Source organism: Myzus persicae, unplaced genomic scaffold (genome assembly GCF_001856785.1).
Source record: "Myzus persicae strain clone G006 unplaced genomic scaffold, MPER_G0061.0, whole genome shotgun sequence".
Lineage (NCBI taxonomy): Eukaryota > Metazoa > Arthropoda > Insecta > Hemiptera > Aphididae > Myzus > Myzus persicae.
In genome coordinates, this window is record NW_019100582.1 from 411461 (window position 1) to 433932 (window position 22472).

The 22472-nt window shown below is 31.9% G+C and overlaps 1 protein-coding gene and 1 non-coding gene across 3 annotated transcripts in view; one reads left to right on the top strand and one right to left on the bottom strand.

The window, feature by feature from the left end:
* LOC111034999 (carbonic anhydrase-related protein 10) overlaps positions 1 to 22472 on the bottom strand; it is a 264532-nt gene that overhangs the window by 214983 nt on the left and 27077 nt on the right. The gene's annotated exons all lie outside the window — the stretch shown is intronic.
* On the top strand, positions 20779 to 20850 carry Trnap-cgg. The gene has a single exon. It is a non-coding gene; the product is annotated as a tRNA-Pro (tRNA).

Here is a 22472-nt window from a genome sequence, read left to right on the forward strand (position 1 = left end):
GATGAAAAATAAAATGTCAGAAAATAGCATTTTTTATTACGTCGTACGCGTTATAATATAAATTACATGATCATATTATCTATCTTATATATATATATGTGTTCTCTACATCCTGATCAGGAATATAATATTGATTATCACTAATCAGGTATGAAATCGGTCTGACCATCCAGTCATGATTTCATGTGACATACTAAAAAGAACAAAACTTGAGTATTTCATCCTCAGAACACTAATGATATTATAAAACACGATTTTTCGTAGTCGTGCGCATTGAGCGTATTTCCGTGCAGCACACCGACCATAGACTATAATATAAGGGTCCTATGGACTAGGATAATGTATTTTATTGAGGCATTTTGGAGAAAAAAATTCAACACTTTTCGAAGTAAGGCGGTACACATACATAGGTAATAATATTATACGCACACACGCACGCGGTGTGTAAGTCATTTTTATCCACCCGATAAAAAAATTGTTATATTTTACGAGAAATATTTGATATGTATACCTTGCGACGCACAGCCATACGCCTACACATTACATGTGCACATGTAAAATGTACATGTTATGTTTGTCTGCGTATGCCCAGCCCATTTTTACCGAGTGTCGGGGCATCGAGGGGCGAGGTCCTCCTCCGGTCGGGGGTTTCTCGGTAAAAAATAAATAAAAATAAAACACGCGTCTCGGGACGTCGTAAAATTGAAAACGAGACATAATACGAAAAATGGTGGGCGGGGGCGTTGGTACAGAACAGGAAATAATAAGACGTACGTCTTGCTTTTGTTTTTTCCTCTACACACACACACACACACACACACACACACACACACACACACACACACACACACACACACACACATATATATATATATATATATTTCGTATTCGCCTGCCTACGCGCGTGGTACGTACGCACTAATAATATATAATAATAATATAATATACCAGTACGAGCACACTGCGATCGAGCCACGTCCCCGCTGCAGGATCGAAGGGATGCAACTCGACTTGGTGTACGTGCGCGGCCAGGTGGGGGGGGGTAAGTATATTATATTACTATCATATTATTACTTGCGTAAAAAACGATAATATCATTGTTGTTGTTGTTGTTGTTGGTTGTTGTTATTATTATTATTATGACGAGAGAGCGTTATGTGCGTCGTGTAATAATAATATATTACGAGGTATGCCGTCGTGCGCCGGTTGCACCTCCCACGCCGTTTCCCCAAATCGTAAGTAATCACTTTAATTATTGCTGTACGTATGGTGTAATATAATTTGAGTGAGTGTGTGTGTGTGTGTGCGTGTGTATGTTTTGCATTGTCAGCCTTCGCGAGAGAGTGACACGCCGGGCGCAAAATCCACTTTGTCTCATATTATGTATATTATATATTATACATCATACGCAATAAAATACCCACCAACTGTACCTACCCAGAGGTACACGTACATCTTGATAACACAACGCGTTACTTTCGACGAAAAAAGTCATTTATAATGATTTATTTTGTCGGTCCTTTCGACTCACGAGATGTGTGCTGATGATAATAATAATAATAATAATATGTACCTATCTATAATACCTGTAGACGAAAGAGAAAAAAATGAACGAAACACAACCACCACCGCCACCACCACCACTTATATATGATACCTACCCATAGGTACGAACGACTTACGCCTAACCCTCGGCGACAAAAAAAAAACAAAAAAAAAACAACAAAATATTAGAATCTTGGAAATTACGACAAATGCGCATACGTACACTTGCGTGTCCGTTGAACTATATATTATGCAAGATAAATCTATCACGAGTGTACGTATATTATATGCGTGTACCTACAATACACACATATATATATATATATATATGTATTATTATTAGGTAATGTGTACGACTACAGCGCATTACACGTCTGCGAGTGTGTGTGTGTGTGGGTGTGTGGGTGGGCGGTGTGTGTTGTGCGCCGTGTGCAATTGCAACCGTCTAATAACGAAATCCCGGGGGGGCAATGTAACGAAAACCGAGGGAGGAAAGCAAACACGCCGAGATCAAATAATGTATATATCTTCGCCACACTTGAAAAGAACAATTTATACTCCACGTCTCCGCCGCCGCGTTATGACATATTGCCAGCTATCGGATGATATTACTGCCGCAGCGTCGTTCTTTTGTTTCGTTTTCGCCGCCGTCGTTGTTATTATTATTACTATTATTGTTGTTATTATTATTATTTTCTACACTATTTTTTAAAGTCAAATCTGATACGTGTATCTTTTTTTACCCGGACGGTTTAACGTTTGAGACGTATCTCAACATATCATACACGCTCGCAGTTTGACGTTTAAGCAACAATATATATAACAACCATCGCCCCCCCCCCCCCTCCCCACACATACAGATGCGGTGAAATACGTCTCGGCTATTATTATTATTATTATTATTATTATTATTATGGACCGTGCGAACGCCGAACAATGCAATGAAATAATAACAATAATATATCGTAAAATAATCACAGTAAGACGTACCCATAAGAGGTATATTATTATGCTCTCAGCTTTTGATAACGCTTCAAATGTATAATTATGGTCGAAACCAAATTATAAGATTTTGTAATTATTTTATAAGCCAGCTGGCTTTAAATACATAATTTTATGGTTTGACGATGGATAACTCTTATAACATATTTATTTATGTCATTAATTATTGGTTCACCGCTTATATTATGTAAATATGTCCAGGGGCGAAATTTACTATCCGGTTCTGAGAGTACGTACCATCATCTAAGAACGAATTCAATTTTTACCAACTCTGATTTGGTCGTCTAATTTTGCTGTGCGATCGTTAATATCTATAATATTTTTTTTTTAAACAATGGAAAAACAAATTTAATGTGCTACATACAATTCTCGATAATTATTAATAACTACAAATTAAGCAATGTATAGAATGTACATTTCCCAGTCGCATAATTATACGGTAAATTGGATTATTCCTACACTCATCATTATTGTGTTCTAAAAAGGAATGATAAAATGAAATAATTATGATCTGTAGAGGAACGATCAGGGACCAAAAGAAAATTCTGCTGTGTACTTATATTGCTTAGTTTATCATCAAACATATTGTCAAAAAATACTGATTAAAAAATTGTCGACGATTAAAAATAACCTAACCTAACCTAACCTCACCGTATAACATATTTTGTTGGACATCGATACGACGACCTAAAAGTATTGCCATTAATCGTAAATATTACGTGTCGATTCAGGAGTAAAACCATTCATCCGACGCGGATAACGGACGGACGAAAATATAATCATAACGTATACAATGAAAGAGCAGTAAACAGTCTAAGTAAATTAATAACGTAAACACCTGAACACGTCGAATAACAATGGATTGTAGTGTGAACGAAATTCGTTATGATAATAAGCGGCTTACGAACATTAAGCCTACCATCACAGCAGTGGACCGCAAATGTTGGATTATTTTTTAAGCATTCAATTAAAACGCCGAAGAAACTATATTATGATAATAGTGTGTATTACCATACACTTCCGCTGAATTCGGTAACGCTCAGGTCACCAGATACCGGGCGGTATAATCTGATAAAGGTCGCGGTAATAAGCTGAGCTCTTGTTTTGCACTCCGATATAATAATAATAATAATAATAATAATAACACTATAATACGCCTATATACGCGTAACTATGACATTGTCGCAAACGAGATACTTAGGAAAATAAAATGCGACGAAATATCGTAAAACGCACAGACCGCAAAAAAGGTAAAATTAAACCGAGTGTACGCACACTCATATTATTATACATTATTGTATGTATATATATTTAGGTTCAGTTCGTAACCACACAATAACACTCGAGCGGAGTACACAAGAGTGTGTCCGCTATTGAAAGGTTTCAGTAAACAAAAGTCGTTTCACTATATTTGATGTACATATATAATACACACAATGCACACACAACAGACATTATAATGGTGTTCAAAGTGTATCAAGTGCACTGGATTTCTATATTTCCGCGTGTTTATAAAAATGTTCGTTGACTTAAAATCTAATAAATATCCAGTAAATCCAATGACAAAGAGTCGGTGCTTCTACGTCGTATGATCGTTGTTTATTGGATTCTTTTAGATGGTCATTACCGGCTGTTTCGAGGTGTAACTAGGTAAATGAATCATTACGAGATTTTAAAAATACCTTTACTGTAGTCATAATTATAGCTCCAAAAAAGATTTTCATTAATTTTACCTTCCTGTAATTCGCCGAATAGTATTAAGTTATTCACCCCCCCCCCCCCCGAATAACCCTCACAGCAATATCTAACCAATATTTCTGTTCATCCCAAATCCTCTCTAAGGTAATAACGGGAGTCATTAAAATGTTCTAAAACTGAAAATAATTGATTATTTATTTTAATTTTTTTTTTTTTTTTATTGCCAACTAATAAACTTAATAAAATATCAATCTTTCAATAATATTAATTTATTCATATACCAAATTGATGACTTTAAAGTCTAATAAAATGGTTAATTTTTAATTGAAAAAATATTTAGTTTCATTAGTCACTAATTCAAGATAAATTGTTAATTTCAAATAACTCTATAATAAAACTAATACGTATTATAATCTTGTGTGTTTACTCGTTTAGATAGATGCAATACGACGGTTACAAACGGTTTAACAAAACCCTCGAAAAAAAGTCTCGTGGAGTGTTTGTGGGAGGAGAGTTCTCAATTGGTTTGAAATCTTATCGTGTGCTCTTGATACTTCAGAAGATGATTTACGGCGGTTGGAGTTCACAATCACGCCGTTTCCAAAGTCTTAGAGATCGCTGAACATGTATGCTGAAGGATTACCTTCGGCGATAAAGCAACATTCACTTGAATGCAGAAAAGTTGAACGTCATAATTTCGGTGGTTGGAAAAATAGTGAATCGCCACTGCATTTCACCTGACTATCGCCCACTTTATTGCTGTCAGTTCATGTATTGTGATAGTTATTCTAATGAGGGGGGGGGGGCATTGGAAAACTTGAATACATACAATGTGGTAGAAAATGATAAAAATTGTTTTTAACTTTCGAGAGCTCCAAAATTAATTATAAAGCAGCTTGTAGAATTGTGTAGTATTTATACTTGCAGCCAGTATACCTACCATTTGGCAAAATCTAACAATTATTTGATACCACTTTCGAACCGATCAGCCAGTCTCGATGCTGCGGTAAGTTGGCACCAGAATATTTGAATTTCGATTTACACTTGAATGAGATACAAGCGAATTCTGAAAATGACCTAGCAAAATCTAGCAAATTACCAGCAATATTTTTGATATTAGAATTATGGTCCTAGCATAATATAATGCTGGTGCCAACTTGCCGAGTATCGAAATCTGTGCAGTTAACTTATATCGCTAAACAATCTTATGAGACAATTATTGGTCAAAATTACTTGGACCATATTTTATAGAAACAATTTTTGGATTAAGTTAATAACCCGAATAATTAAAATGATATTATTTTAACTATTAATTATCAATCTTTCAACGTGAAAATATCTATAATACGTGACAAGTATACCTACGACTTATACATTATAATAAAGCTGTGTGTCTATGAGGATTATAAAAATCGTCTTTCGTACACTTTTACCTACAATATTTGAATTATTATGTTTGACATATCAACAACTGCTGTGTTCATTGTGATTTAATAAAAAACACTGCAATGAAGTTGGAAAAAAATAAACCAGTAAAATAAATTAACGTTTTAATGGTTTTTAATTCACGGACGTGGACTATAGAATCGAACTCGATAATGTACATCAAATATTGCACAAATACACAACATGCAAGTACCTATACGCTCAGTAGAATTTTAACGACGCCACTTAATTACGCATTACCAACAATTGTTTAAGTGATCTCGACAAAACACGTTAACGCGATAGTCTTATAATTTTGGTGACAATACGATCGAATTCCAAATGTGAATCGAGCGCACTAGGTGTTTGATGTATATCGTCATTATTATTATGCGTCGAGCGGGAGAGTGAGTGGACACATGCAAAAGGAATATCACAAAAACAATAAATAAAATACAGTTGTAATAACCTTTATATTACTACCAATACTGTAAATCGCATTAAACGTAGACATTATTTCGCCGACACGAAATTAATTTATATTAGAACTGAAAATAATGTCACTCGAATTCACATTAAATAGGAGAAAATCGCAAAACGAGCTGTGACTTCAAATTAACGGAAATGATGTACCAAAACGTCCGAAGCTATTCGTAGCGATTTCGTACCATTTATCCAAACTTGTGATGTCCAAACATGCGAATAACTCACAACTGCAACTGTATCAAATCAATATATTATTTCATACCAAGACGTTTAGAGACAAAATATATTCTGATTTCGTACTTAGGCTAACGGAACAAGACCAAACAATATTATTTGAACTCTGCATCGTATAGATGTGTTGAATTTACCAGTAAAAATGTTTCGGTAAATTCAATTGGTAAATTATCGATACATTTTAGATTTAAAGTATAGCGATGAATGTATTGATTATACAATGAGGTGTGTGTTTTATTTCTTTCTTTATCGTTTTTTTTTGCGTACTTTGGTACAAACAATAAATAATCGAAAAAATGCTTCAATTTTAACTTAAGTATATTTTCTGTTGGGGAAGTGAATCTAGTTGGTACTATTAGAAAAGTCAAAATGGAAAATTCCCATTAGTTTTCAAATACATAGAGAAAACCAAAAAGAAAAACTTAAGGGAAACAGAAATAAATTAATGTTACGAAAAATCAGTTTTTGATCAAAACGATTTTGTTTTTTGGTTAGGTTAGGTTAAACTCGAAACCAATAACCGTAGATATTTGACATTTTCACCAAATGTTTTTTGTTTCTCTAATTTCTATTTAGGTATGCCACATAATTTTAGAAAATATTTTAACTCTATATTTTTATTTCGGGGACATTTCAATGTTAATTGTATGGAATAAAATTTGCATACATTTATACCTGAAAAGAACAAAAAAACATTCATATTTTAAATAAAAGAATTAATTGTAAAATATAATATATTATATATTAAAAACATAAAAAAAATAAATTTGATTTGATCACATGTTTTTTTATTTTTTTTATTTATTAAGTTTTCCTGACAATTGGTCATCTAAACTTAAGGCTAAAGGAAAATAATATTTGACATTTTGAAAAAGGTTAACATAAAAGAAAAAAAAAAAAAAAAATTTTTACAAATCAGTAAGAATTGATAAATTAGAATTTAACAATGTTTATGAGCTTAGATCTAACTATATTTTTACAACAGTAATAGGTATGTACAATTAAGATTTAATTAAGAACTAATGTATCACATGTAATTTAGTTTTAATGCAGTGATTAGCGTAACACAGATCCTTAATATCGAAAAATAAAATAAATAAAAATAATATAAAACAACAAAAAATTACATTGGTAGAAAGCAGGTACCTAAATAAATTCAAATTATTTTGTACTTACCTACGTACATTTAAAATGAGGGAGTCGCCACTCGATTTCTACAACAGTAAATAGTCCTTTCAAAATAACCAGCTAAATTGTATCTATTATTTCCTCTAGGATGTCGATGATATTGGTATTTGATTATAGGGTTTCTCTTAGTCGATTAGGTACTAGTTGTTTATTTCTAGAGTTTTCAAACTTCATGCAATCGGTTAATTTGTATATATTATGTTTGTCTGAGTTATCCACTCTACATGATTCACATATAGGGGGGAGGGGTCGTTTTTGGCAATGAGCAGTTTTATGTGCTGTGAATTTGTGCATTATATGGTAACGATTTATCATGGTTTCGTCTTTTGTTTTAAGCCTGCAGGGTTGTTCCATATCATGTTCATATTGTTTTTTATTGTGTTTAATTTCGTATTTTATTTTATCCAGTGCTCGCGCTATTTTAGGTTGAGGACCTTCTGAATATGTTGCTTATGTCAGCGTGTGTGATAAAGTGTAGGGTTTGGGCGTCAGTAGACTAGGATGCTCTGGATGTTTCTCGATCTGCTATTTCGTTGCATTTTATTTCACTGTGCCCGATTGTATCCATAGATAGGTCACGTTCAGCCCTTTTTCGCGTGTTTCATTTTTTTCCTCGGATTTGTTTGGATTAGTTGAATTTAGGATGCCTAGGAGGCTACTAAGAGAGTCACTTAGTATTAAATAGCTGTTATTCGTTATTTTTATATTTTTGTTTGTGTACATTGTGTGTTTTACTGCATTGTATAATATAGTTATTGCTACAGTTGTATACATAGAGTATTCTGGTGGACGTTTATAAGAGGTAGTTGAATTTGCTGCTGTATTATTGCTATCCTGTTTTCTACTTTAAACGTATCAGAATAAATGTGCTTGTAGTTGTGGAATATTCGAATTGTTTTATGAAAAAGATTTCCATACATATTCGGGCTTGTATTGTCTTTGTTGTATTTGTATACTGATGTATCTAGGTTTATGTCGATGGGCATTTTCCACTGGGGAATAGTCTTGGATTTTCTTTTTAATAGTTGCTGTAGGTCTATTTGTAATTTTTTGGCTTATTTTATGCTTTTTGCTAGGTATTTGTTTGCTGGGATTGTTCCCTGTCTTCAAGCGTTCTGGCTGCGTAAAATAGTGTGTTATAATATTCTTTTAATGTCTGGTGGTGGTAGTTCGTTATAGCCCCCTAGCTTGTATATTATTATGGCATAGCTTCAGCTGTTTTCACCGGAGTGCCAGTGGTAACCATCATAATGATATATATTATTATAAACAACATTTTAGGTAGGTAATGATTATTGTTGCCCTTAGCAGCAGTACAACAGTTGTAGTGGGTATTGGTATATACTATGGATATATATATATATATATATAGGTAGATAGTAGTATATCGCAGAACGTTATTAATATTTCAAACTGACGTAGATACGATATATGTATAGGTAAGCACGAGTGTCGGTCAGTCACTATTATACCTCCCACGAACTCACCCCCACCCGGGGTACATATTATATACGACCATTAGGTAACCACCTCAATAATATAACTGTTCCCTCGCTTCGTATCAAGTGGGTTAAATAACACTAGAAGAAAATATTGATGTGTTCCTCAAAAAGAGGTTTAGCGAGGGGACATTAATTTAAAAAAAAAAAACCACTCGTGTCATTGTCCAAATAATACTGGTATAGACATTATTAACAAAAAAATAATAATAGTTAAGTGCATTTGTCCATACATTGTTTTTTCAAAAAGAACTCCAAAGATTTTGTCAGAACTTGGTATCTACAGGGGTTTTTTGACACGTGAATTCATCTGCAAATCGTTTGTGCGCCTCCTGGAAGATTCGCGTTTTTGAGTTATGATTAAAATTATTGATAATAACTTAGAGTCACCTTGGAAATCACTATTATTTTAATTTTTCTGGATTACCGCTTAGGTTGGGTTTGAACAAAAAGTAATAAATAAAAAAAAAATGTTAAATAGTTGAGTGGTTTCTCAAAATAGATTCATTTCTGCGTATCACTACTGGATGATGATCTCTATTTAGAGTTCAGTTTTTTCAACTACATGATCTAACGTCTTGCAACAGAGATATATATTGTATAATTTGAGCAATGCCACCCTGTAATTAATATTAAACGCACACCTAATTTGAGTCGAATAACTATAAATTACAATTTTAAATATCGACGCATTAACAATAAGCAATAGAGTTATTAAATAAATATGATTATTAAGAAACCGAACACGAGCCGTGCTCGGTCTCACCCGGTACTGCAGGTATATTGCGGTACAAGATGATGGTATATTATTATACCATAATTATTACAGCATCGCGACTTGAATTTTCAAAACATTTTTGATTTATCACCCGCCAGAAGGCCACCGAAACACCACGACCATCGACGGTTTTCTCGTCCGACGCAGCAGCGGCGCGACGGTTCTCGGACTCTGACCGCGGCGGGTCGTCGGCGGTCTGCCCGACCCTAATTGATTGATGTGGGCTTTTAATTTTGCATTAACTGCACACGGCCCTCGACGACCGTTTCTCCGGCAGCTTCGGTCCGTTATAAAAGTACGCACACCGAACGGCCTTTTGCGTTAGCTCCGAGTGGGTGCGCACCCACGGTAATAATGATAATTTACAATAATACTGCTCGTCGAACACGCTATAAACACCGTTTGTCCGCAAAAACCGGCTACACCCTGTGATTCAGTTGTGTTTATAATACAATTATTCAGTACTCTACATAGATATTTTTGAATCGCCTTCGTGACACATGTGACTAAACGATTGCATCATAAATCCCTATAGTTGGGTCCCTGCGTGTATGTCCCTGTAATCCCTGTATGACCTACAATTTTTTAACTCTTGTATTTTGCGCATGCGCCACAGCTTAACTTTTTCAGTGTACCCCGTTTTCCCGGACACGTGGTACCTATATGTGATATATTACAATATAATATGCCGTGGTAATGCGGTATAAACCAAGTACAGTCCCCGAGATTGGCTGTAAGTACCTATTTCAAGATGCATTTCGTAACACTATAATATGATTACACGCTTTGAAATTAATTATTATTCGAAATATTATACCCGGAAATAGGAACATACTTAAAAAAACGTTATTGCGCACACACGGAGAATATGACGTTACAGTTTACACTTTTCACAGTATTTTATTCATTTATTGTAATAATATTGAATAACACTGAGACACAGTATCCTCGAGAAAAATAAAACAACATTGTGAAACCAAGTGATCGACTCGCATCTAGTCCATGTGAAAATCGCGAAAGTTAAAATAGCTAAAATAACAATTGCGAAATTGTTCAACCACGAAAACAATAAATAGCAAATCCGTTTTTTAAAATTACATTTTTTTCCCATACAATTCAACCTCGGGATTGCAGACTCTAATGATAATAAAAATTATACAATACATTATAGACCGTATGACTTTCGTTTTCTAGTTCATCTCTATTTTCGTAGACAATAATACAAATAATACAATACTTACAATATAAGTATCTGGGTACGCAATATATAAAAACAAATAGCTTAAGAATAAGAGTAACTAAAATTTTTTTTTTTTCAAACTATTTAAAAATCATAACTGTACTTCGACACAAAAAATAGAGTATTAAATGTATAGCTTTTTGGTCTAGAAATTCACACTTAATTATCTAAACTGCCCAATTTACCCAGGACATTTAATAAAATTCCCAAATCGTGTACTCTACAAGTAACATGTAAATTTAGTTGAGCCCAGAAATATCCGAACTCCCCAAACTCATAGTTTTCCAGTTCTATATATATCTCCCCCGCGAAAACGTTTTAGCGTTAAATGACTTTCTAAAAAAATTAGACCGTAGGTAAGTTATAATAATATGACAGTTTTCAACGCTAATCGTTAAGAGTTCAGTATCACATAATCAAATTGAAACATTCTAAACACGCACTAAGTAAAGAATGACATAACAAAATATACAGAACCGACGCTTTTCGACTCCGTCCAAATTATAATTAATTATTATTAAAACTTCACCCGACTGCAGTCAGTCCAACCACGCGGTGACCATCAAAACGAGCGAAATTAAACATACGATATTATTAACAGTTTCGATTTTCCGATGTATAGGTACGCGTGTGTAGTAAAAGTGAAGCGATATTCGGAGCGAATTAGTAGTCATTGCTCTATAAATGTATAAGCCACACGTGTCATTTTATCGGTACGAAAACATCTTTCACAAGTATACTCTGCCAGCTCCCTGCAGCTACCGAAAACTTATCGATATAAACGATTAAAATTCTTCCCCGGGTTTCACTTATACATAATCGTTATAAGAGTAGTTACGACGCGATTATTGTCTATTATTGATATACACAGGTACCGCAGGGAACTGTCTTCTACAGGATTCGTCAACATTTTTCAACAACTGATCTACGTACAGCTCGTATGGGTACATAATATTAAACATTACTCATCATAACTAATTATAGGTGACCGGTGACTATTTATTTAGGCGTATTATTTATGCACTCGCGTTTATTGTTTGCACTCAGCATAATAATAATATTCTTTTTTTATTCGTCGGTACAAAAAATAATACTTTACATTGGATATAAATCGTAAAAGTGTTGTTTAATTCATTTTTAATACGATCGACTGGTTGGCGACCCCCGGTCCGCTATGTAATTCAGTTAGCAGGTGTATGGAGTCTATACTTTCGATATAAATTTTTTAAGAACGATCAAAAGTCGACTTCCAATCCGGACAAATTGTTTTCAGCTCACTATACCTACTGATACGACTGTTCAGAGAGAATTTATTATTAATAATTATTCCGAGAAGCGATGTTCGTTTCCGTAACAATTTCGGTTATAATCAACTGGAGCAGCTACGATATTTTTGTTATCAATAAAAGAAAATACACGGAAAATCGTTTTACAACAGCGGTTATCGTCATTTGTTCATATTTAATATTTAATATTTTCCATATCATGGTTATATTGTTAACCGAGCTTCAGAAACAAATCGCATCTATGTAATACGTCTGTTATTATTTATTCGTATGGCAACGTCATGTAATGTGTATATATGTGTGTGTGTATTTATAATAGTATATGTATTATTATTATAGTTTGTTTTCGATTTGCATTTTCCGCCGAAGTCGTTGTATACAGCACCTCGTGAATATAATTTAACTGAACACTTTTTCGTGGAACACGCCCCAGTCTGCTTATTAGGTATTAATATAATAAAATATTATGCTTGACAAAACAATATCATAAAGGTTCTCGGCTCACGGTGGATTATTATTTTGGGATTAAAATTGAGTATATTTTTAATTACAAAACATTTTATACGACGTGATAATATATAATAATATGATTATATGGTATAGTAAAATGTCTTTCGTAATTAATTGAATTATTAATGTCTAACATTATAGCATTATCAAACCGAATGCGTTTCACGATGTTTAATTTGCTCGAGTCTTGTAAATAAAGCTATATTTAGATTATTAAGATTTCCTTAGGTTTACCTGCAAGGTGGTAAACTTAACTAACTACTATCATCATCTCGGAGAGGAAATTTAATTAATGGTTGAACAGCTTTAACACTTTGGCTTTTTGAACGCAAACTTTAAGACGTTACACAATATACAGTTATATACAGTGATATTTTTGTTTAATATTATAATATGGTTCCGTGCCTTTTTCACTTCAATCGTCTCGGCTAACAAAATTATCAGCTACGTTGTAGGCATATTATAATTATAATTATAATTATAATTATTATTAATATTGTTGTTACTTATGGTATCGAAATATTAATGTGCGCATTAGGCACCTACTCGGGGTATTGAACTTGGTGGGCGATAATTATTTTACGAACTTGACCAATAATTTATTGGCTGATTTACGTCGGATTTACTTGCTGAACAATAATGATATTCTCATCTGGATTAAATAAAAAAAAATATAATAATGAGAAAAAAGGATAATGACGGACAAACCGCGGCTTGGCAGAATCATTTCTGCAAATTTATTACGTATAATATTATTGTATACTAAAGTAATAATACTTCCCAACTTACATTTATACGAATTCAGAAGTTGTTTTAACAAATTAGGTACCTACTGTTTGTTTTTGATCAATAATGTGTATTACGTTTACTCGTTGGTTGTTTTCGAATTATATAATGTAAATCGAATTAGAATAGAAATTATTATTATCACACATAGTTTTAAGTTTAATCACACTAATTTACTTTAAACAGTGTTTGTGCAACATTAAGTTTACTCTAAATCTGTTTGATTTGCACAGGTAAAAGTTAAACTGCGTAGTATTGTATCAGTACAAGGATTATTAATTACTATTAATCAACAAATAAAATATTTTTAAAAAAGCTCTTTGGTCAAAATGTATAAGGAAAATTAATTTTTAATTGCTAGATGCTAATTGCTTTAATAACTATTTTTTTTTCGTAACTGTACACGAATATATTTTATATAATGTCGATTATATATCATAAAATGAAACGTTTATCTTACTATATTTAGGGAACTGTAAAATGTAAATACAAAACAAAAAATACATCTCATTTGGCTGCTCAATCTGTTTTTTATTCATACCATTTTTTTTTCGTTTAATATCTATGTATTTATAACTTTCGTGATCTGTATCTGTATAAAAAATGAAATGTCTATCATAAGTTACTTCTTTGCGTATGTCTATATTTTTTTTCTTATGCTTCACCAGAGATTTTCAGATGTCACTCCGAGGAAATCATATAATAATATATACTACTTATTTTAAACGTCAATATTTTATTAATGTATGTAAATGTATTACATACTCTTCTCTTAATATATGTATTATTATCATAATAATATCGCAATGCCATCGACACAAATTCAGTCTTGTAAAGAATATTTTTGTTTTTTATTTGGAATACGTATTCGAGTACATTTAAAAAACATATTCGAATTCTATTAGAACCTTTTTTAAATATTTGTCAGTTTTGAAAATGGTTAGAAATTAACGTGGGTCAATCATATTTCATTCAAAGAGAAAAGCTTTGGTTATTATGCGTTATAACTTCTGATCTGACCGATTTTTAATAGAACAATTTGTTTTGTCACAAATATAAACTATAATAAGAGTTAAAAAAACTATTTTTCTCGAATTAAACAAAAAATTGTACTTATTATTCTTTAAAAAATACAAAGCAAAATATTCAGAATACTTATTCGAATATTTTTTTCACAAAATAGTTAATATAGTATAAGAATAAAATAAAAGTATTTGAATATATCGATTCCAATACTTTACGAGACTGCATAAATGTATGTTTTTTGATTCCACACAACAACATATCAAGCTTTTTTTTTGTTTTGAAATTTATATTTATATGATACGGCACAATAAGAAAATATGATGATAGAATATGTACAATAATCAAAGCACAAATGGTACGAGGAGAGATGCCAACAGTTGATAGAACACAAAGTGATAATCGTTATTATTGTCATGTATTTATTATACTTGAAGTAGGTCCTTGCAAAAGCGTTTCAAACAGTTCATTGGATTTCCAGTGTGATATTTACTCGAGAGTGACATCTTGAGCTTAACCGTTTGTTTTTGAATACCTACATAATCTCAAATAAAAAACAAACAAAAAACATTAGTGCATACATGGACCTTTAATATTGGTAGTCATTGAATACAAATTTAAATTAATATTATGCACACAGTTATCTCAATACAATAGATTAACGAATATTGTTGGTTAATTTAATATCAAGCCATATAAAATAAAAAAATATATAATACTCAAAACTAAAATAATTTATTTAACGCTAAGGTCGACTTTATATTACCTCGGTCGACACACAGTCCGATTCATCCGCGGGAGTCCCGAGTTCATCACATTTATTTTTCAAATATAACGATTTGTTATTGACCCCATATTTAATCTTAATATTTTTCTTGTGTAGTTAAATAAATGTTTGTTTTGCTTGTCATCATATTTTTGATATAACACAATGATTATTTTTCGAAGACAATTTCTTCTTCAACTTAAATTATTATAAACGTACCAATTGACTTGTGCCATAATTAAAAAGAAAACCATTTCATTCGTCGTTATACTGTTATTTTGTTTCGAAATATAATTTTGACAAGATCGATCTTTGACCATCGTTTTTTATTCTATTTAGTGACTAAATGGCAGAATGAAAAAAAAATGTATTTTTAGATGTTAAGTTTAATTATACATAATATATTAAATACATCATATTAACATAATATCTTGTTTTCACAATAATTATGTTTTACGTTTATTCCGAAATATTATGCTTGCCTGTAGATATTCTAACATAATATTAAATTCTGACAGAGTCAAAAACACAAAAGGTTTTGGAAAACCAATAAATCCATCCAGGTTCTGGAAAATTATGTTTTATGACGTGTATTCGAACGAGATCACTAACGAAATCGAATTCATCGGAAAATCTTCGAAATTACTTTATAATTCATTACAATAACAACACATACCTAAATGATGTGTGGAGTTCGGGATACCGTCGATACAATAATCTACAACAAATTAAACAATACCGCTATAATACTATAACTATGTGGCCAACACGTCCTCCCTCCACTGCCTGCCATAAATCAATAAATCTTAAGTAGATACTTTCGGATCCTGTTGTAACGGCGGTGTGCAATAATTAATGCACTGAATATTCATACTACCTATTACCCGTCCACTCGAATAATTACAATGGGTGCCGCGCTCTGTATTAAACGAGTAATCGAATTGAATTTTATCGTACACACTTGCGATCGAAAATAATATACCTAATAATATGTGTATTTGCGTTTTGGAGTGTGTACCTATACTTCGAATCGTCCTCAACCAAATCATGAAAAAAAAAAAGTTGTTAAAGAATGCGTTATACCGCCGACGCATGTGTAATGGGGATTTCCAGAAAAACGAGCTTTCTTGGACATTCGACCGGAAAACGGTTCTAAATTGTGATAATGCAGCTGAGAGTACTGCTGCTGCTGTCTCTCAAACACGCCGTAATTTCTTCGTTGAAATGTGTGTTTTTTCTTCTCTTCTCCCCTCCTATGGGGATTTGCGTAATTCAAATTCACCACTAACATTAACCACCTATAGTATATAATATAGTATATATATATATAAATGTATATATACACACACACACACATACTCGGTAGGTATACTTATTCCAAGAATTTCATTCACTTTGTACGTGTTTTCCGTATTATATATGTGACGTGCGGCGGCACAGCCTCACCTTTGTGTTTGGTCTACATCTTGAAATGCTGCAGGAATAGCGTGAGTGGGGTTTGGAGGTGGGGGGAGGTTTGTCAGTCCACTTCATAGTCCCTAGAGACTAGCGTTGTAGAAAGAAAAAATAAATTTCAAAAATGACATTTTTCTTTGAATAATAATTATTCAAACGGTTTTATACGTATAACTCAGTTATTCGTATTATACGAAGTGTGATTAGCAGGTAAATTATTACAATAATACTCGGAAGCCTTTTCATTCTTTTTGTTTTAACTATTAGTTCATACTTCATAATTATCGTGAAAAAACATCACACCTTATGGTTTCGTTTGTTTCACACGGTTTATTATTATTTAATTCATATATAAATATCATATAGGTAGATGTCATACTGAAGTGCTGTGATAATTTTTGTAAACTGGTAGGTAGCCGGTAACTATTACTTTGAAAATATAATTAAAATATTACGTAGGTACTCGAATATTTTTTTTTTAGATCGGATGTAATACCAAATAATTTTAAGTTGATGATATAAAATACAATTAGTAGAATTGTCAATTATAATTGATAATACAATAACTTAAACACGTCCCCGCACTCGTAGTATTAAACGAATTAAATCATCTAAATTGCATCTAAATTAATCAATGAATATTGATACAGTTACATCCACTTTTTATGTGGGTACCTGGTTCTTATACCGCGGTTGTAACTATAATGTTTTATTTTATTCGCGTTTCAATAACACAGAGGATAAAATACACCAAGAGTTATTGTACAGTGAACGATATTATTGACATTCAATAACACTAATAATAATGATTTTTATATTCTCGATGAACACAATTTATATTTTTATAAACATAAAAGACCTTTTGACATTAAGTTATTTCAAGAATATCGTAATTTATATATTTCTATTAGAGTTTATTTTCCTCAACAAATGTGCAATACGTTGATAATAAGTTATTTAAAAAAAAAAGTGTGAATAACATTTCGCAATTATCATTTCAAACGCTCTCGAGTCTCATACTCTACAATCTCTGTTATGTATCAACAATTATTTATAATAGTAACATGTGCCCATTATTCACGTATTGTGTATAAAACATATGTTTCTTGAACAATAGTATGAACATAACATTTTAAGCTTATTGATTAGTGTGCACAACATTAATTTGTGTTCAATGTCATTATCAAAACATTAATTATCCATGTTATATGTCGAGGAAAAATTGAATTCGGCCTATGTATAATATCATATAAAAGGGGACGGACGAACAAACAGTATAGCTATAAAGTTTACTGGTCTAACTATAAAGAATTTAATTTCGTTGGGGGGTGGTCGAACCCCTAAACCCGAGTTGGGGTGGGGGGGGGGGCTAATACGCCACTGGCTCTGTTCGTAAATGTTATATTTACATGCGCCTTTGTATATACCAGTTAAACTATTGAAATTTCTTTGAGAACATTCCTGTTAAACGTCTAGCGGTAATCGCACACACACACTAATACATAAAGTGATTTTTAAAGTGTAACACTTAACAAAAACTTAAAGTTAGCTTCCGCCCAATTAGCACCGCTCAATATTATAAATTAGTGTACATTTTAATGAAACAAACAAATTCCACATCACCATCTGGTAGCTGGAGGTTAAACATTTTACTTTAAAGTATTTATTTTGATGTTTAATAATTGTTTAAAATATTTAATATTTCGTGTGCCTATTATATACACATATTTACCGATTTTAAGATATAAACAATTTGATTAGTAGTTTATTTCTTGTATATTAATTTTATATCGTTTTCATCCAGGTTCTCAACACAGTGCATAAAATGTGTATTTTATTCTCGCATTTAAACAGATGGATGTGCGAATAAAAAAAAATTAAAGAAAAACGTGAGTATGTTTATAAGGTTTAAAAATGTAATATTTTACTTAAAATGTTATAAAAAATTAAAAAATGTATACTTTATTATCTTTGAACAAGAATGAACCCATAATATTGTATTACATTAAACGTTCAATTTTGATATGCCTAATATTTCAATTTCGAGTTTCTATGAAACGCACTATCGAAACATTTATGCTTTTATGCTGTTCGATACACCCTACAGTCTCCTCATGGCACAATCGATCGTGAAATATTGTATAATAAAACCATACTATCATAAAATGTAACATGTCTATCGACTAGAATACTATAGAAAACTAGGCCATTATTTTATTCGTTATTTTTTATAACAGGCATTACCAGATATTACCTACATTATGAACTAATACAATGGTTATAAATTAAGCTGACTATATTTGTTAAAATGAAATTGTTCTACTTATATGGTATGTACTACCTATGTACTTTACAATCATAGGTTTGAAAATAATAATATTATGCTACATTTTCCGTTTCGCCTAAAAGTACACATTTTCTACAACAGATGACGAATTATTTTCTGTAACTACAAATATTATATACGAGCACCTAGGTATATTATAATTTATAAGGTATAGTAAATGATACGTGTCACACTATATTAAGCGAACATATTATGCGAAATGGTTTTACATTTTTCCAAACGCACTAATTAATTATATATAATAATATATTATAATCTACATCGGTCTACAAGTTTCGTTGCATACATATTTTAAAGTCGCGCTAAAAAAACACACATTATAATTAATGAAAGCTGAAATACTTTTTGATATAATTATATATTGTATTAACTTTGAATACTTCAGTGCCCACTTGCAGTCGTTATTTAAAGTTCATTCCACAAAAAAAAAAAAAAAAAATGCATGACCACAATGTCATTAATGTCAAACATAATAATTAGAAATGTGAGTGAGTACCTATTATACATTATCTGTATAAAATAGCGTTATACGAGGTGTTATTATACACACGGTACAAATAATTTCGCATGCAGTCAGGTGCTATGAAAAAAAATAGTTATTACTTAATAATATTATCGTTGGTGGTTAAATTATTAATATTTATTATAATTTGCAAGATGTTATTGTTTTTGTATTTAATTTGTTAACTGTAATTATTAAGAATTCTTTTAATTTATCATAAAAAAGTTATATAACCCTTGATCAATTGTTTATACGATTTAAGATACTACGTACATGGGCTTATACCATAACACGATAGGTATACCTATATGTATAATTCAATACACAAACTAAATAGCGTATTTGAACAACTCAAATCCGATAATATAATAGTAGAACCTGTTTAATATTTATGAACATTTATGCAACACAATGTTTAATATAAAAGTATTATATGAAATAATAATTGTCACAAAAATCATAATATTTCTGTTATAATAGCGATATGTATAATTTAAACGAATTGAGTATCGAATACATAATACAGAACGAGGAAAAATACATAACTCTCAAACGAATGATTTAGGATTTTTATAACTACCGGAGTTGTGGCAAACTGACAATCGTGAAAATATAATTATCGTATGTATATTATGCACTGTGATCACATGGTAATTTCATGATGATTATTTCATATTGACCATGATGTGGTCATATCCGTGGTTCGAAGAAAACGCGCTGTCACTGATTTATTTTCCACCAAAAAAGTTCGATCCTAACCGGAAATGTATTTTTTTTTTTTTGGGGGAGGGGGGGAAGCGAGTTTCAACGACATTGGAGTGGACTTGAGTCAGAGGCGTCCTCACGGCTCTCTCACGGCTCTTCGGTTAGGCAAAAACGCGTACTCCCACTCGCTCTACGCACCGCATAATTTTATACGTACGGCGAAAGTAACTTGCAGTATTTACGCACACAAGTTTTTTTTTTCGATCCGTCTAAACCGTTAGACTTGCACACGTACACTCAACCGGCCTGTTGGTCTAGGGGTATGATTTTCGCTTCGGGTGCGAGAGGTCCCGGGTTCAAATCCCGGACAGGCCCGCGTTTAAATTTTTGTCGTTTTTACAGTGCAAAGTCGAACACGAAGACGGCGTAAGCGTTCGGGCCCGATGACCGACGACTTTCACTTGAGACCGGTCGCGACGCGCACGAGCGGGTTCCCCACGTCACCAGCGGACGTCAGCGGTCGGCAGAGAGAGAGAGAGAGAGAGAGAGAGAGGAGTTTTAAGTGTACCACGTCGTCGGTATAGAGCTGCCCCACCTCTTCTTAACCAACGACTACGACCATGATCAATTATTATTGTTATTATTTGCGCTAATTGCAGATGCGAGACGAGCGCCCGTCGTGTTTTTGACACGTTTTCTTCAATTTTTTTTTCTCGATAAAATGAGACCAGTGTTAATGCCGAAAAAAGTGGAATTTTCATGTAAGTTAATGACATAGATTCGGAATTTTCGAAGGTTCTCTGTTAGATATAATAGTCGGAGCTTGTTTGATGAGGGGAAATAGGAGCACAGTAATTATTTAATCCAGGTGGATGACGATTAATTAGTAAACTATGTTTAAAAAGCAAATTCTTTTACAATACACGTTAGAGCAAATCAATGATAATATTAATAAGACAAACAATTAAAAGCTCGAAAATGGTTTTCATTCATTCAAACAAAATATTATTATTTTATTTATAACATAATATACTTCCTTATCAACAATTAGGTATCCAATTTAAACTAGGTAGTACAATACATTTATTCAATTTAATTTTATAATTTGTTCAATCTTCTTCTACTTTTCTTCATTTTATAATCATTATAATAGTAGGAATAAGTATTATGCAAAGTTTGAAAAGTTAATAAGATTGAGGAAATTGATACAAAAATGATTTTTTGCTCATGGATACAAATGTTTTAAATGCAATTATTTATATTTTATAATATTGCCACAGCTTAATAGATAAATAACATTGTAATCTGATCAGACGTGTACGTTGATTTGTTGTTTTAACATTGTAAATTGAACCAATTTTGATTACTCTGACTACTACTACTTTCTGATACTCTCTTCGCTCAGATCAAAAACTAAAATCAACTAGTGACGACTCACGACGGTTTAATCATTTTATTAAACTAATAATAATTATTATCCATTAAAATTGTTGTGTGAGAACTGAGAATAATTACTTAAGTATCTACCTATATTTATTTATCGTGCCTAAGTTTTGTTTAAAAATGAAAGTACCTACAAAGAACGATCAAAATTATAAAACTCCAATGATCATTAATATTATTTACTTAATTAATAATTCAAACAGCTATACTTGTTTAATCGAATTAGTTATAATTTATAAATGTTATTATAGTTATAAATTAATTACTACCAACAATAATTTTAATGTGTATTTTGTCATTCGCATTTTTTCAAAGCACTATTGTAATAATAGTTCATTTTTATCTCACAACTTCAGCCAACAGTAACGAACATTTTCAAAACAAAATCCACGTTATTTTAATTGTCATTTATTAATTTTTAAACATACAAACTGTAAAAAAAATAATTAATGAAATACTACAATTGTGTATTTATAGTTACATTAGGTATCTCTATTTATAATACGAAGTGCATAAACTTTCTTACATTGTACCAGATAATATTTCACTTATAG